This window comes from Cherax quadricarinatus, chromosome 56 (genome assembly GCF_038502225.1).
Source record: "Cherax quadricarinatus isolate ZL_2023a chromosome 56, ASM3850222v1, whole genome shotgun sequence".
Taxonomy (NCBI): Eukaryota; Metazoa; Arthropoda; class Malacostraca; order Decapoda; family Parastacidae; genus Cherax; species Cherax quadricarinatus.
This window is the reverse complement of record NC_091347.1, coordinates 14,119,842-14,138,947: the sequence shown is the minus strand read 5'-3', so window position 1 is coordinate 14,138,947 and position 19,106 is coordinate 14,119,842. Positions and strand designations below refer to the sequence as shown.

The 19,106-nt window shown below is 40.9% G+C and overlaps 1 protein-coding gene across 1 annotated transcript in view; it reads left to right on the top strand.

The window, feature by feature from the left end:
- The first annotated feature begins 2,005 nt into the window (after positions 1–2,005).
- The window catches only part of LOC128700673 (uncharacterized), a 226,582-nt gene continuing 209,481 nt past the window's right edge, over positions 2,006–19,106 (top strand). Inside the window, exon 1 of the mRNA XM_053793965.2 lies at positions 2,006–2,513. The gene's annotated coding sequence lies outside the window, so the exon portion shown is untranslated. The remainder of the gene's footprint in view (positions 2,514–19,106) is intronic.

Genomic DNA, 19,106 nt, shown 5'->3' with positions numbered 1-19,106 from the left:
TATATATATATATATATATATATATATATATATATGTGTGTGTGTGTGTGTGTGTGTGTGTGTGTGTGTGTGTTTGTATAATGAATAGAGTATTGAAGACGGGACACCACGAGAATAACTCTGTTTCTATCGCCACAAATACATAATTACAAATAGATAATTAAACACACCACACACACACACACACACACACACACACACACACACACACACTAATAAGAATAAAATTAGAGGACCGGAAAAGGTGTAAAATGGATCAGGACAAGGCGCAGAAGCAGAAGACTGAGGAAGGTACCAGAAGATCGGATACGGAATAAAGATTCGGAAGAGAAGCTGCAGACCTCAGAGAGAAAGATCTAGGGGTGAGCATAGTGTCTATTATATTGCTAGAGGTTCACATTAATCGAAAAATCTCTGAAGCCAATGCTAGTCTGGCAGATTTAAGAATAGCCTTCAGCAATCTTAACAAAGATTCATTCCGGGCTTTTTATGTAACGTATGACAGGTTTATCTTGAGGAATATTGCACTATGGAAATTACACCTGAGGTGGGTTAAGAGACAGGAGAAAATACAGAGATATGCAATGATGTTTCTTCCTGAGTTAAGGAGCATAAACTATGAGAAGCTAACGGAATTTAATCTAACGCCACTGGAGGACAAAAGAACAAGGGAAAACACGATAACATACAAAATACTCGGTGGACTTGATAGGGAAGATAGGAATGTCTGAGAGTAAAGAAACGGGAAACCAGGGACATAGATGGAAGTTAAAGACACAGATGAGCCACAGGGATGTTAGGAAGTATTTCTTCAATCTCAGGAAGGTTTGAAAGTGGATGGGGGGATTGGTGTAGGCAGGCTTCAGGCATAGCTTTAAGAGCAGGCATGATAGGGCCCATGAGGCTAGAATGGAGTGAATCTGGCAAGTGGCAAGTTGTGAGGCGGGGCCAGAAGCTACGAGTCGACAAATGCAATATTATACAAGGGTGGGTAGATATAAAACACACGTATATACAGGCGGACGCTGATGTTACGTACGAGTTATGGGGATGTAAATAAATATTTTTAAGTCTCTAGACGGTAGAGATGTTGAATGACTCGGAAGAAACAGTGCTGCAGATAAATTCAATACACAGCGTTAAGAGTAGATATGATTTGGTCTAAGAAGGCAGAAATCAGTGATGAAAGTCAACGTGGTCTCAAAGGCGGGACCAGGAGCTGAGTATTGACCACCGCAAACACAAATTGGTGAATACAAATTGGTGAGTGCACACACACACACACACACACACACACACACACACACACACACACACACACACACACACACACACACACACACAAAATGGTAAGTAATACACACACAAAGAGCTACTGAGGTGCACATATATACCTTCCCATGTTTGTAAGCTACCGAAGTTCACGACGTATATACCCTGCCTTGTTCGTGAGCTACTGAGGTGCACATATATACCCTCCCATGTTTGTAAGCTACCGAGGTTCACGACGTATATACCCTCCCTTGTTCGTGAGCAACTGAGGTGCACATATGTACCCTCCCATGTTTGTAAGCTACCGAAGTTCACGACGTATATACCCTCCCTTGTTCGTGAGCAACTGAGGTGCACATATATACCCTCCCTTGCTTGTAAGCTACCGAGGTTCACGATGTATATACCCTGCCTTGTTCGTGAGCTACTGAGGTGCACAACGTATATAACTTCTCTCCAGATGGAGAGGCAAGGGGCTATTTCTCCAGGACATTATGTTAAGATATATCCGTGGGCTATCCATCTCGGCAGATGAGATGCAATAAATCACACAGGCAATGACACATCCAGGTATAATGTGTGTGTGTGTGTGTGTGTGTGTGTGTGTGTGTGTGTGTGTGTGTGTGTGTGTGTGTGTGTGTGCGTGCGTGTTCAAGCAGCGGGCGCGCGCGTGTGCGTGTGCGGATGGGAGTCTCCGGCATGTAGGTTGAGTTGGGTGGGAGAGCTCAGTGTGTGCGTGGAGCAGCTAGGGTGGGTAGTGCCAACGACCAGAATTGTTTCTGCAATCAGCAGTTGCCAGCCAGGCGGCTGCCTCTCTGTGACCCTCCTCCTCACGCTGACAGACCCTCCAAGCGACCTTCGAGACGGATCGAACTATTGTGACTTACTCAACATCGCTCTAGCCAAACGTGTCACTAGCGGAGCGACATAGTTCAGCGTAAGCGAGAGATAATGCCAGTGTGAACGTGATTGACAAGTCACATTACATAGCAATACGCAGCTAGTTACCCCCCTCACAGTTTTCAGTAGGAGAGAAAGTCTGTTGTGTGGTAGTACGCCAGAGAGTACTTGGCGGGGGCACCTGGCCCATGCATTCACCTTGAAAACGACCCACTTTAAGTGTTCCTGAAGATCTTGTGCAAATATTGACAACGTGCAACATTACCTTGCAAGACGAGAAATAGCGAGGAATATCTACCTTAAGAGAAGCACCTGGCCACCAGCTCAGGAGATACATCAAGGTATTGAAATTATATATATATATATATATATATATATATATATATATATATATATATATATATATATATATATATATAATGCTTATAGGCCTATTCCCTCAAGGGGAAAGTTTACCCTGATGAGAGTGAGGGGTTCTTGATAAAAAAGAACAGGAAGTATACTCATCCTCCTTTGATGAAATCCAATCCTCCATGACCCCTACGGGTTTAGTGCTTTCAACAACAATAATAATAATAATAATAAATTATATTAATAATATAGGCCTATTTACCAGTTTGTGAGCCGACTGGTGGCTGTGTGAAAGCTTTGGTTTGACCGGTGATTGTGGGGGGGGGGACTCTGTGGGTTGACTGATGGCAGTGTGTGGGTTGACTAGTCCCTGTGTGTGTGGGTTGACTAGTCCCTGTGTGTGTGGGTTGACTAGTCCCTGTGTGTGTGGGTTGACTGATGGCAGCGTGCGGGTTGACTAGTGGCTCTGTTTGGGTTGACTAGTGGCTGTGTGTGTGGGTTGACTGTTAACAGTATGTAGGCTTTGTAGGCTGACTGTTGACTGTGTAAGTGGGTGGGTTGACAGGTGTGTGATGACTGGTGGTAGTGTGTAGGCAGTGTGGGTTGACTGATGGCTGTCTGTAGGTTACGTGGGTTGACTGGTGGCAATGTAGCTTGACAGTTGGCAGTGTTGGCCGAGGTTTAATCGATGGCAGTGTGTGGGCTGTGGGGGTATATTGTGGCTATATCTGGGGTGTGTGGGTTGTCTGGTGGCAATGTGTGGGCTGTGTGTTTTTGGTGGCAGTGTGTGGACTGTGTGCTTTGGCGGCAGTGGTGGGCTGCTTGGGTTGACTTTTGACCGTTTCTAGGTTGCCTGGTGGCAGTGGGTGGGCTATGTGGGTCAACCGATGGCAATTTATATGCTGAGTGAGTTGAGTGGAGGCAGTGTGTTGGTAGTGTGAGATGACTGGTGGCAGTGTGTAGGTTGACTGGTGGCAGTGTGTAAACTGACTGATGCTCCCCCCCCCCTTCCCTCAACCCTGTCTTCTCCAGCTACTGTATGACACCAACGGGTTTAGCACTTCAGCTTGAATTAAAAGAAAAATTATTCTGTTAATTTTCACATCCGCTCTTAACATTCGTCTCACATTTCAAAACATATTTACATATTGCGCATTATAACTTGTCACATTCAAGGCAATCATCTGCGTCACACTGGATTACTCCTTCATGATAAAGTTGATATATTAACCAAGAAGAGTACCCTGAAGGAGAATGTAGAATGTAACTATCTGTGTCTAGCATTAGGAATAATATTACGAGAGAGGGAAATAATGAAAATGAATGTTATAGGAATGCAATTAGAAGCCTGAGTAGGTCTATAACTCGCTATGTTAACATAAACGTTGATAAGTATGTTTAAGGAGCAACTTGCAATGTGAACAGATTGATTGATGTTGTAGTGGCCAGGCTTAGGCTTAGTAACAAGTACTTCTGGCAGTTTGGGAGACACAGGTGATGATCAAATCAAATGAAAATTTTGTGGTCAGGCATATGGTCACTCTCTTGAACACTGTGTGTTTAATTGTCCACTTATTGAGGAATATAGAGATAGACAGTTTAATAACCTATGTGAGATGTCAAGATATCTTGTTAATGAAAATAAGATACCAAATATACTAAGCAAATTTTCTTAATTTGCTTGTAACAGATAAGTGAACTGTTAACCCTTTCGGGACCTAGTTCCTAGGCCTTTTGTGTACCCATATGCTCTTGCGCTACCGTCCACAGGATGGATATGGGGTGCAAATTTTCTAGCCACTTCGTTGGCAAAATCTAATCTGTATCACATTCTCACATGAAGGGCTGTCGTATGCTTTCACATAAAAGTGTTTCGTAACTAAAACATCCTTGAAATGCGTCGTGTTACATCCTTAACATGTGTCGTAACTGTTACATCCTTGACATGTGTCGTATCTGTTACATCCTTGACATGTGCCATAACTGTTATATCCTTGACATGTGCCATAACTTATATCCTTGACATGTGTCGTAACTGTTACATCCTTGACATGTGTCGTATCTGTTACATCCTTGACATGTGTCGTAACTGTTACATCCTTGACATGTGCCGTGTCACTTGTTTCACAAGTCACACCTGTCACATTTACAACTAAATGTGAAAAGTTTGTGCTTATACAGTGTCAATGATGTCACTTGTATGCCAGGGCGAGCCGTGCCAATGATCGCGTTACACCCACTTAAAGTACTTTTAACTACTTTTTTTCCGAAAGTTTTTACATTGTAGTTATACTGCTGCATGGCTCTGAGTCTTGAGAGAGAGAGAGAAAGAAAGAGAGAGAGAGAGAGAGAGAGAGAGAGAGAGAGAGAGAGAGAGAGAGAGAGAGAGTTCAAAACTGTACTATGTTCTCTGTATTATATTTCAGTTTTCTCAACCATTCACGATGCTAGTCACAATGTTAAACTGACAGTATTGTGAACTTTCATTTTGTTTCAACAGGGGTGATGGGGATCAGGTGCATGAATGACAGCTGTTTGGCAGGGGTGGTACGGATCAGGTACATGAATGACAGCTGTTGGCAGGGGTGTTAGGAATTAGGTGTATGAATGACAGCTGTTTGGCAGGGGTGTTAGAGATCAGGGGTATGAATGACAGATGTTGGCATGGGTGATAGGGATCAGATGCATGAATGATAGCTGTTGGCAGGGGAGTGATAGGGATCAAGTGCATGACTGACAGCTGTTGCAGGAGGTGGTAGGGAATGGGTTCTTGAATGACAGCTGTTGGAAAGGGGTGATAGGGATGAGGTGCATGAATGACAACTGTTGGTAGGGGGGGAATAGGTATGAGGTACATGAATGACAGCTGTTGGTAGGGGTTGTAGGTATCAGATGACAGAAGGACAGCTGATGGAAAGGGTGATAAGGATCAGGTAATGGGATGACAGCTGTTGGCAGGGGTAGTAGGGATCAGGTGCATGAATGACAGCTGTTGGCAGGGGTGGTATGGACCAGGTGCATGACAGCTGTTGGCAGGGGTGGTATGGACCAGCTGCATGAATGACAGCTGATGGCATGGGTGGTATGGACCAGCTGTATGAATGACAGCTGATGGCATGGGTGGTATGGACCAGCTGTATGAATGACAGCTGATGGCAGGGGAGGTATGGACCAGCTGTATGAATGACAGCTGATGGCATGGGTGGTATGGACCAGCTGTATGAATGACAGCTGATGGCAGGGGAGGTATGGACCAGCTGTATGAATGACAGCTGATGGCAGGGGAGGTATGGACCAGCTGCATGAATGACAGCTGATGGCAAGAGTGGTATGGCCCAGGTGCATGAATTGCAGCTGTTGGCAGAGGTGGTATGGACCATGTGCGTGAATGACAGCTGTTGGCAGGGGGTGGTAGGGATCAGGTTTATAAATGACAAGTGTAAGGCTGGAGGCCCATAACAACTCTAATCAGAGACGGCAGGGGTTCAGTCCCCGGAAAGTCCAACGATATAAATTAAGTTCAGTAAAAAGTGACTTAAAGAAAAGGGTAGTTATAAATTCTGATTTCTGCTTGTTTTGGAAGATGCAGAAATTGGGTCATGGAGCCGAGAAATTTAACTCTGTGATTCTTCTCTTGTACATACATTTTGCTCTACATATTATGGAGGCAGTTTCCCCAGCAGTTATGATTCTTAAGATGATAGCAAGTTACTGTTCCGTCTTTTGTGGATCTAAAACACGCGATCTCGCACTTCACCGACTGCACATACGTCCCACTCAAAACAAAACAAAAAATGATAATACACAGATAAAATATAAGGAGGAGAAGCCAGAATAGAAAATTAGTTATTAATGGGCCAAGTTCCATGCAAGAGGACAATGTATGTATCTGTAGGCCAGTGAGGTAAGGGTACAATTAATACTTTAGATACTGAATTGGTCAGGCGATCAGTTTTGGGGATACCTGTGTACGCAACAGGTGAAACAAGAACTGACCTTTGCACAAGGGAGACACATCTTGCGCATATTAGAGAAGGCGTGACCTTTGAAAAGGTGAGATATAATACGATTTTTGAACAGGCGAGACAAGAAGTATTTTTGCACTACTAATCATACTGGATAATCTCTGTTTTTAAATTTTAACTGAATATTAGTACAAATATCGATATTTTAATCATTATCTTTGTAGACTGTTAGCGAGTAATAATAACACAATTATTATAGTATGGATAAATGAGCTTGGTTCCCTAGGAAAGAGGATTTATAATACTGTCAATAGATTCTGTTAATAGATTCAGGCGAGACTGTTAAAAGAGTCTGGTGAAATAGTCAATAGGAGTAAATGTCAGCACAATGGAGAACTGATCATAAGTAAACATTATAGGAAATGAGTAACAAAAAGAATTTTAGGCTCGTTGAACAGAGGAGAAATATTTTTAATGCGTTATCCACCAACAAGTCGAGTGATTATCTCTGACATTATATCTGTATTGAATATATAAGACTGGCATTGACAGACAACAGTTGTGCAACATAGGCAACGACTGGTAGCCAAAGTGACAACAATTCACTGGCGTATGCTGCGATTTAACGGATTAACTGAGGACATTTCACTGGCATATGGAACGATCAACAGTGTGATTGGTAACAACAACTCTCTGACATACGCAACGAATGAGCCTTCACTCCAGCATGCAAATGATGCTGAAGGTAACAAGATAACACAGGCTGATTCCAGCTTCATGACTTATTTTAGAATACAATATACGTCAGACATATATTCTGACATATGGCTGCTCGTGATTACTAAACACGTAACAGCTGCTGCATTTATTAGCAAATACCGTGAATGATCACGAGAATATTAGCATCCAATACAGTAATTGAGCACTGTGGATTTAAGCGTACTGGAATCCATTTAGCATAAGCGAGCACGGATGAGCGAGGCAATACTGGGACAAGCGGTGTTCTTGTACGGTTCAACGATTTTCCTCTCGGTGTTCATCCGAGTGTGATGACCTTACAGCTTCCGAGGTGAAGGATTTTGAAACTTTGCTCCTCCTGAAATGTCATTCTGCTCCCTGAGTTCATATGTTCGTTGATTCTGAGCTGGTGAGCCAATGTCACTCGGAGTTTAAGTTAACTTTAAATCCCCCTTGTTATCAATGACCTGCTCACCTGCCATCACCGTCTCTCTGTTCCAGACTGCGATTCTCCTCGTTTTAATTTTTGTTTGCTTACGTTTTTAATGTCTTTATTTCGTGATTTCCAGCTCTTGATCTGTGAAAAAACTGGGGTTTAATGGCCCCGCATTTCCAACATAGTCAATGGAGAACTATTAAGAAAACATTCGCAGTGGTTTCAGTTGTGCTGCAACATTCTTATTTACATGACAGTGGTTTCAAACATGTAGTACTGGTTTCAATTATATAACAGTAATTTCAAATATAACGCGCTTGTTTCAACTATACATCAATAGAACATTAAAATGGTATAAAATACCGACAGGTTGTTAGGTAAGACATATGCAACAGTTAGGTATCTTTATTTCGAAACGTTTCGCCTACACAGCAGGCTTCTTCAGTCGAGTACAGAAAAGCTGATAGAAGCAGAAGAGACTTGAAGACGATGTAATCAGTCCATCACCCTTAAAGTTTTGAGGTGGTCAGTCCCTCAGTCTGGAGAAGAGCATTGTTCCATAGAATGAAACAATATGGAACAATGCTCTTCTCCAGACTGAGGGACTGACCACCTCAAAACTTTAAGGGTGATGGACTGATTACATCGTCTTCAAGTCTCTTCTGCTTCTATCAACTTTTCTGTACTCGACTGAAGAAGCCTACTGTGTAGGCGAAACGTTTCGAAATAAAGATACCTAACTGTTGCATATGTGTCTTACCTATACATCAATACTTACAAAAATATATCGTAATGGTTTTAAACATATTCCAATGGTTTCAAATATATCGCAATGGTTTCAGTTATGTAGTGATGGTTTCAAATACAATTTGAGCTTCTCACATGACATGAAAATATTGATACTAATTCTTAAACAAACTGAAGATGAAAAATCTAATCATTAGCTTCTACTAATCTCTATCTTCTCCATAATAATTATAATCATAACTAATTATTATAATCATAACTAATCCATCTCCTTCAAAAATTACAGACTAATATGCAGAGAATTTGTTACATCTTTTTTTTTTTATCAAAACTAACACAGCAACCTGACTCAACTTTAGTTAAAATTAACGTAATATTAAATCTTTTAATGTACCAAAGTTACTTAAGAATTTGCCTCACTTTTAGTAATTGTCTACACGGGGGCGAAATGTTCCCAGTGACCTGGAAAGTTTGTTAATGACTCGTACAATAGTAGTAGTAGTATTGGTGGTAGTAATAATAGTTGTAGTCGTAGAAATAGTAGTAGTAATAGTAGTATTAGTAATAGTAGTAGTAGTAGTTGTAGCAGTAGTAATGTTGGCAGTAGCAGCAATGGTAGTGGTAGCAGTAGAATTAATAATAGTAATGATTAATAACAGTAATAATAGTAGTAATAGTAAAAATAATGATAGTAATATTAATAATAGTAATAATAATAATAGTAATAATAATAGTAATAATTGTAGCAGCAGTAGTAGTTTAGAAGAGGATTTTAAAACTTAACCTGAACTAGACCAGAAAGTTAGGTGTTGATCTCCCTTTCTCAGTCTACTGTTAAACTCGTATGCATTTAGAGCTTTCCCAGGGATGTAGCGACTGTGTCGATGGTGTTGCTTGCATCACTAATGTGGTGAATCTTGGAGACGATGATGGTGATGAAGTTAGCATTGATGTTTATAATGGTGGTAGTGGTGGTGGCAGTGGTGGTGGTAGTTTTAATAATGGTAGTGATGGTGGTAGTTTTAATAATGGTAGTGATGGTGATAGTGATAACAGTGATGATGGTGATAGTGATAATAGTGATGGTGGTGGCTGTAGTGATGATGGAAGTGTTGGTGGCCGTAATGGCGACTGTGATGGTGGCAGTAGTGATGATAGTGCTAGTAATGGTGGTGGTGGTGATGGTGCTAGTTATGTGGGTGTTAGTGATAATGGTGCTAGCTATAGTGGTGGTAGAAATTATGCTAGTTATTACGTTTATTACTTTTATCATAATACTCAAGGGGAAGCCCTAAACCCGTGAGGGTTATACACCTTCTGCGGAATGAGTTGGATACAAGTGTATTCCCATGAATGGAAAAGTTGCTCAGTTTCTTTACCAGCATCGATACAGAATTAACATAAGGATCTCCAGCATCTCTAGCAGCGATAGATACAGCATCTCCAGCAGCGATAGATACAGCATCTCCAGTAGCGATAGATACAGCATCTCCAGTAGCGACAGATACAGCATCTCCAGCAGCGACAGATACAGCATCTCCAGTAGCGACGGATACAGCATCTCCAGTAGCGACAGATACAGCATCTCCAGTAGCGACAGATACAGCATCTCCAGCAGCGACAGATACAGCATCTCCAGTAGCGACAGATACAGCATCTCCAGTAGCGACAGATACAGCATCTCCAGTAGCGACAGATACAGCATCTCCAGCAGCGACAGATACAGCATCTCCAGTAGCGACAGATACAGCATCTCCAGTAGCGACAGATACAGCATCTCCAGTAGCGACAGATACAGCATCTCCAGTAGCGACAGATACAGCATCTCCAGTAGCGACAGATACAGCATCTCCAGTAGCGACAGATACAGCATCTCCAGTAGCGACAGATACAGCATCTCCAGTAGCGACAGATACAGCATCTCCAGCAGCGACAGATACAGCATCTCCAGTAGCGACAGATACAGCATCTCCAGTAGCGACAGATACAGCATCTCCAGTAGCGACAGATACAGCATCTCCAGTAGCGACAGATACAGCATCTCCAGCAGCGACAGATACAGCATCTCCAGCAGCGACAGATACAGCATCTCCAGTAGCGACAGATACAGCATCTCCAGTAGCGACAGATACAGCATCTCCAGCAGCGACAGATACAGCATCTCCAGTAGCGACAGATACAGCATCTCCAGTAGCGACAGATACAGCATCTCCAGTAGCGACAGATACAGCATCTCCAGCAGCGACAGATACAGCATCTCCAGCAGCATCACCAACAGCAACAGACTTAACATCACCGGCAGCAGAAACAATGTTGAAGCTAGCTACCACTATCCCAGTAGATCACTGACACCAACAGATGCTTCCCTAATCGGAGCTGTCATGTGCACACACATGCTACGAAATTCCTTCGACTACTTTATTGAGCTGGATTGAAATTCCTTCTCTCTTTAAACACACACACACACACACACACACACACACACACACGGATAAAAGCCCTGGTCAACTGCCCATTGATAAGTTCCTTTGATAAACGGTAACTCGTTCAACATTCCAAAATTCCAATTTCTTTTAAAAGTGATCTCTCTAGTAGAGAGCAGAAAATATTAATAACATTTATTAGCTTCATAACCCAGCATAGCATATTTCTAGCTGTTCAACTTGTCAAATCCATAGGAACAGTGTCTCTAGGTCTGTCTGTCTGTGTGTCTGTCTGTCTCTTTCTCTTTCTTTCTCTCTCTCTCTCTCTCTCTCTCTCTCTCTCTCTCTCTCTCTCTCTCTCTCTCTCTCTCTAATACCCATGACAATATGTCATAAATACAGTGAAAACAGGAAAAAATAATCATCGGACTCTCAGGCAAGAGAACGAGGAGAAAAAGGGGGATTATTGAGATAATTAACATCTTCCTTTAACTCTGCATTGTGTTCACGTCAACAGTTATCATTAAAGAGCGCACTGTAACGAAGTTCTGTATATACATATATATATATATATATATATATATATATATATATATATATATATATATATATATATATATATACTGCTGTATTACCTTCGGATTTCTGCTTAACATGACTACAAAATATATTCCACATTCTGCATGATCGACCTCTGCGTCACCGAATTTATCAGTGCGATGATTATTTTAATTCCCATGAATCAGGATGTTGGACTTTTACACAGTGTAGTGTTGAAGCCACGTTTCGAACCACAGTAGAGTTCCCAAATCTTCCTGAAATTTATTGGTATCCTCTTCCGAATTTATTAATCGACCTATACTTGTGTCAGAAGCGAATTTTCTCTCGTACAGGTTATCAGTGTGGAAGAGAAGGACACATGGCAATACTAGACATCCTTGTCAATGATTCCTAGTGCTACCCAGGTACCTTACTCTTCAACATGTCCGTATTATATACCATTTGTAACACGTAATTAATGTAGATTATTCACAAATAACCCACACAGAGGGTTTTAATTTTGACAACAGTCCAGAACGGAGGAAACCATCATTAGTTTCCTCTATTAAGAGGTTATTTCTGAACTGTTTCAGTCACTGTGTAGTAACTTTTGATCTTTACGCAGAATATGTTTTGAAATAGCCTATTGTGCAGACGAAACTACTTCTAAAAAACATTTCCAATTACTGTTTTTGTGTCTTTATTAGGTCAACAACTCGTCAGTATTGCTATGTCATCTACCGTTAAAGGGAGTCACAAATGTTGCAGGAAATTTAGTAAACCTCTGTATTCCAACATTTCTGTTTTTTTAATTTTTTTCTGTTTTGAAAAGCTATTTTCTAGGTTGAAGGTAGTTGCTTCTGTATTTTGTTCTTCATTTACTCCTTGATGTTAAAATATTCCATAGCGTCAAATGATATTTTGTTTTTGATTAGTCTGGTGTAGAAATTTAATTAGCTTCTCTGAGTAATTCGAAGATGTGCCATTTAGGGTACCCAAAGTAATTTAACAGAATCTTTGCTAATTTTTTACTTGCCTTGACTGGCCTTACGACTGTGGAAATTTCTGACGTTTGCTGTTTGAGTTGGTTTCCTGCATACTGTGAATGGAAGGTGATTAGTGTCTTTCCATTCAACTTAGAATCCTATAGATTGTGCTAGTTGGCTTAGCTCTGTGTAGAAAATGTCGAGGTTACAACAGTTGTCACCTTAGCAGTTGAAAAATGACATTGTCGTACCTGTTTCGTTTTTAGTGTGTGTGTGTGTGTGTGTGTGTGTGTGTGTGTGTGTGTGTGTGTGTGTGTGTGTGTGTGTGTGTGTGTGTGTGTGTGTGTGTGTGTGTGAGAGAGAGAGTGCCGAATAGGTAAAACTTGCGATTTGGGCTTAAATAGCAACGCTCTTCTTGCCGAATAAGACAAGCTAAAATTTGCGTATGTAATAATTTCACATAAATAATTCTGAACCTAACGAAAAAATATTTCATTGTGTTTGTTTATTATTAAATTACTGTAAACTTACCTAAATATATTTAGTTGGATAAAGGTTAATTAAACTGCGCTTGTTATAAGAACATGTAAGTTTTCTAAGGTTCTTTTGGTACAAAATTATTAATTTTTAACATTAACATAAATGAAAAAAAATATATCTTTAAACGTAAGAGAGAAAATTTTAGAAAGGACTTAATTTTGAACTAGTTCTTGCTAACTGACAAGTTTTACATATTTGGCACGGCGCATATATATATATATATATATATATATATATATATATATATATATATATATATATATATATATATATATATATATATATATATTAATTATTTAATAAATGTATGGAAGAGGGTAAGGTACCTAGGGATTGGCAGAGAGCATGCATAGTTCCTTTGTATAAAGGCAAAGGGGATAAAAGAGAGTGCAAAAATTATAGGGGGATAAGTCTGTTGAGTGTACCTGGTAAAGTGTATGGTAGAGTTATAATTGAAAGAATTAAGAGTAAGACGGAGAATAGGATAGCAGATGAACAAGGAGGCTTTAGGAAAGGTAGGGGGTGTGTGGACCAGGTGTTTGCAGTGAAACATATAAGTGAACAGTATTTAGATAAGGCTAAAGAGGTCTTTGTGGCATTTATGGATTTGGAAAAGGCGTATGACAGGGTGGATAGGGGGGCAATGTGGCAGATGTTGCAAGTGTATGGTGTAGGAGGTAGGTTACTGAAAGCAGTGAAGAGTTTTTACGAGGATAGTGAGGCTCAAGTTAGAGTATGTAGGAAAGAGGGAAATTTTTTCCCAGTAAAAGTAGGCCTTAGACAAGGATGTGTGATGTCACCGTGGTTGTTTAATATATTTATAGATGGGGTTGTAAGAGAAGTAAATGCGAGGGTCTTGGCAAGAGGCGTGGAGTTAAAAGATAAAGAATCACACACAAAGTGGGAGTTGTCACAGCTGCTCTTTGCTGATGACACTGTGCTCTTGGGAGATTCTGAAGAGAAGCTGCAGAGATTGGTGGATGAATTTGGTAGGGTGTGCAAAAGAAGAAAATTAAAGGTGAATACAGGAAAGAGTAAGGTTATGAGGATAACAAAAAGATTAGGTGATGAAAGATTGAATATCAGATTGGAGGGAGAGAGTATGGAGGAGGTGAACGTATTCAGATATTTGGGAGTGGACGTGTCAGCGGATGGGTCTATGAAAGATGAGGTGAATCATAGAATTGATGAGGGAAAAAGAGTGAGTGGTGCACTTAGGAGTCTGTGGAGACAAAGAACTTTGTCCTTGGAGGCAAAGAGGGGAATGTATGAGAGTATAGTTTTACCAAGCTCTTATATGGGTGTGAAGCGTGGGTGATGAATGTTGCAGCGAGGAGAAGGCTGGGGGCAGTGGAGATGTCATGTCTGAGGGCAATGTGTGGTGTGAATATAATGCAGAGAATTCGTAGTTTGGAAGTTAGGAGGAGGTGCGGGATTACCAAAACTGTTGTCCAGAGGGCTGAGGAAGGGTTGTTGAGGTGGTTCGGACATGTAGAGAGAATGGAGCGAAACAGAATGACTTCAAGAGTGTATCAGTCTGTAGTGGAAGGAAGGCGGGGTAGGGGTCGGCCTAGGAAAGGTTGGAGGGAGGGGGTAAAGGAGGTTTTGTGTGCGAGGGGCTTGGACTTCCAGCAGGCATGCATGAGCGTGTTTGATAGGAGTGAATGGAGACAAATGGTTTTTAATACTTGACGTGCTGTTGGAGTGTGAGCAAAGTAACATTTATGAAGGGGTTCAGGGAAACCGGCAGGCCGGACTTGAGTCCTGGAGATGGGAAGTACAGTGCCTGCACTCTGAAGGAGGGGTGTTAATGTTGCAGTTTAAAAACTGTAGTGTAAAGCACCCTTCTGGCAAGACAGTGATGGAGTAAATGATGGTGAAAGTTTTTCTTTTTCGGGCCACCCTGCCTTGGTGGGAATCGGCCAGTGTGATAATAAAATAAAAAATAATATATATATATATATATATATATATATATATATATATATATATATATATATATATATATATATATATATATATATATGGGTTCTTTGTAATAATCATATGTTGGTGGTAGTGAATGATAATTTGAGGAGTCAGGGACGTCGTTAACGAGTTGGAAAGAGATGCACGATTATACTTAACGCTGGTCATGAGATAGTGAAAGTTATGAGTCCGGGCCGGCCATGCCTTTCTCTCTCTCTCTCTTTCTCTCTCTCTCTCTCTCTCTCTCTCTCTCTCTCTCTCTCTCTCTCTCTCTCTCTCTCTCTCTCTCTCTTCGACCTCTCTTCCTCCTCCTCTTTATCAATCATCTTCTTCTTCTTATGACCAGAGCTTTGGTAAGATGGGTAAGAAAGAAGGATGGGTAAGGATAGAAATATTGGAAAAGGGTGGGAGGGGGGAGAGAGGTAGGATATAAAAGATATGTGGCCCAACCACTTTGGTGTAGTTTAAAAAGTGTATGTGGAATAATAAAATATTCTTGAAGGGGTATAATACTAACCCATCAGAGTCACATAGATATAACAGATATATAAGTACATGACTCTGAATTGGTAGTAAATATACAAGTTGCAATTGCTTTTTTTTTTTTTTTTTTTTTTTTTTTTTTTTTTTTTTTGCGATTGCACAACGGATATTTAAACGACAATGAAGGCAATAATTTTCTGGCCAGTTTATAAAGAATTACTTGACACATTAGCTTCTTACAAGGTGGTGTCCCGCCATAGTAAATGTAGCATAATTTTAACAGTAGAATGTTATACAAGATGTCTCCCTAATTGGGGGCGATGATTTTCTTAGTAAACATAGAAGGGTTCTGGTGTTACCCAATCATCTTCATCTGCAGGGAGGTTGCTCAAGATCATTGGTCGATGGTAATCGTCTTTATGGATAAAACGACGGACCCTCTGTGGGAGAGTCATTCTTTGAGTCCTGTGAGGAGTATTGATGATATAATCCGTGGTATTTTCAACTTGGAGAGGATGTTCTCTATCTGACATGTAGAGTTCCTGCATTGCATAGAGTTGTTTCTTCTTCAGGGTGTCAAGGGGTACATTTAAGGCATCAATATCTTGTTGTACGTGTAAATCTGCCATTTTAACTCTGTCTCTCCTCCTGGTGCCCGCAATGAAGTGGAGAGCTCTATTCTGGACCCGTTGCAACCGTAGTATGTTGGTCTTTGTTGTTAATGACATTGGGACACATGGGTATTCAAGTATAGGTCTTATTATAATTTTATACAGATGTTTTTTGACATGTGAAGGGGCTTGATTAAATCTAAAGAGACTGTTAAGACCGGCTTTGGCTATGTTGATCTTTTTATTTACATGAGATGTTGAGTGGAGCAGCCTGTCTATTTCATATCCCAAGATCTTGTTAGGGTTTCTAATGGCTACAGGTGTACCTCTGATGGAGATACCCCCTTTATCTTCGATGGTTGATGCAAAACATCCTATCGTGCTAACAAGGACTTTGTCAGGGTTAGTCGTAATTCTCCATTTCTTTTCCCAATTAGATGTTCGACGAAGTTCAATATTCATTTTTTCTATGACTCTCTCATACTTGTATTTTCCTGTTACCGGAGTTGATGAGACGACATGGATAACATCATCTGCAAATTGCGTTATAATTGTATCATTAAACTCTGGTTGAGGAAGGTCATTCACATAAATGTTGAATAGAATTGGACTAAGACAAGAACCTTGTGGGACACCAGCTGTCGGTATAAAAGGCTCTGTCGACCTGCCTTGAAAGGTGGGAATGATTTTTCTTTGAGTTAAGAAGTTATATATTAATCTGAGAAAGGTCCAGTTATGGTCTGGTAGGTCAATAAGTTTGTATATAAGACCATCATGCCATAAGCTATCAAAAGCTTTATGAACATCTCTGGTGGCAATTAGGGCAAGATTGCCCTGATGTTTTAGACTTGCTACAGTATCGAAAATAATATTTATTGCATGATGGGTACCTCTATGTGTTCTAAAGCCAAATTGTTTTTCAGTAAAAAGGTGATTAAACTCCATATAGTAGTTCAGTCTGTTGGAAATGATCTTCTCAAGAACTTTCCCAGTGACTTCAAGTAAAGATATAGGTCTATAGTTCCCTGGTTGATGGATGTCTTTATTGGGCTTAGCAAGAAAGATCATCCTAGCAGTCTTAAAAACAACTGGAAAATGTCCTGAGGCCAAGATGGCATTAAAGATATTAACCAAAGACTGTTTACAATTTCTGGGTAGGAACTTTATTTGTTTCATTGTTATTCCAGAGAGACCAGGGGCTCTATTTCGCATTCTTCCAATAACCTGACTCATCTCGAGTAATGTAATAGGTCTAGTAAGCAGGTGGGCATCTTCAAGAGTTGATGTATCGATGGAAGGTAGTGGTTGTAGATCATCTAAATTCTCATCTCTCCATTCATTTACCAACTGATAGTGATTATTGTTAAATCGACGACTGTTATTGTGGGAGAGAATTTTCTCCCATACATCACCCATCAAATTAGCCTGGTCCTGTGGATCATCAAGTTTAATCTCAACATCTTCATCATCCTCGTCAGTGAAGGTATGAATTAGGTAGTTAGGAGCCTTGTGCTTTGCCCCTAAAAGCTGTCGGATCTTACTCCAAAATTTTGCTGGCTCACGTTTATACTGATTAGCTTGGAGAACTAGCAATTTCCATAAGTCACGTTTGTGATGACTAATCCTGTTAATTAATTCTTGCCTTAATCCGTGCAATGTAGCTACTGTTGGTTGTCGCGTTTGAAGATGCCTTCGACATTCTGTTTGATAATTTCTCAAAGCGTCTTTAATAAGATGCATTAGTAGCATCAGTTATTCGATTGTGAAGGGACCTGATCGCGTCGTCAATTGCAGTGGAAGGTAGATTTTCCAACGACACAATTTCATCGTCACCCAGAAATGCCCTCATCCCCTCCCTACCTACCTTCTTCGTAAGCTAGTGTAAGTTTTCCTAAGATGTTAAAGCACTAATTAGCTCTGTCTCTCTCTCTTTCTCTGTCTTTCTCACCCATCCCAATATTTCACACACAAAAGCATGCGAAAAGTAAGAAACACAGAACCGTCCCCCCAAATATATATATATTTTTTTTATTTTTTTATTATCACACTGGCCGATTCCCACCAAGGCAGGGTGGCCCAAAAAAGAAAAACTTTCACCATCATTCACTCCATCACTGTCTTGCCAGAAGGGTGCTTTACACTACAGTTTTTAAACTGCAACATTAACACCCCTCCTTCAGAGTGCAGGCACTGTACTTCCCATCTCCAGGACTCAAGTCCGGCCTGCCGGTTTCCCTGAATCCCTTCATAAATGTTACTTTGCTCACACTCCAACAGCACGTCAAGTATTAAAAACCATTTGTCTCCATTCACTCCTATCAAACACGCTCATGCATGCCTGCTGGAAGTCCAAGCCCCTCGCTCACAAAACCTCCTTTACCCCCTCCCTCCAACCTTTCCTAGGCCGACCCCTACCCCGCCTTCCTTCCACTACAGACTGATACACTCTTGAAGTCATTCTGTTTCGCTCCATTCTCTCTACATGTCCGAACCACCTCAACAACCCTTCCTCAGCCCTCTGGACAACAGTTTTGGTAATCCCGCACCTCCTCCTAACTTCCAAACTACGAATTCTCTGCATTATATTCACACCACACATTGCCCTCAGACATGACATCTCCACTGCCTCCAGCCTTCTCCTCGCTGCAACATTCATCACCCAAGCTTCACACCCATATAAGAGCGTTGGTAAAACTATACTCTCATACATTCCCCTCTTTGCCTCCAAGGACAAAGTTCTTTGTCTCCACAGACTCCTAAGTGCACCACTCACTCTTTTTCCCTCATCAATTCTATGATTCACCTCATCTTTCATAGACCCATCCGCTGACACGTCCACTCCCAAATATCTGAATACGTTCACCTCCTCCATACTCTCTCCCTCCAATCTGATATTCAATCTTTCATCACCTAATCTTTTTGTTATCCTCATAACCTTACTCTTTCCTGTATTCACCTTCAATTTTCTTCTTTTGCACACCCTACCAAATTCATCCACCAATCTCTGCAACTTCTCTTCAGAATCTCCCAAGAGCACAGTGTCATCAGCAAAAAGCAGCTGTGACAACTCCCACTTTGTGTGTGATTCTTTATCTTTTAACTCCACGCCTCTTGCCAAGACCCTCGCATTTACTTCTCTTACAACC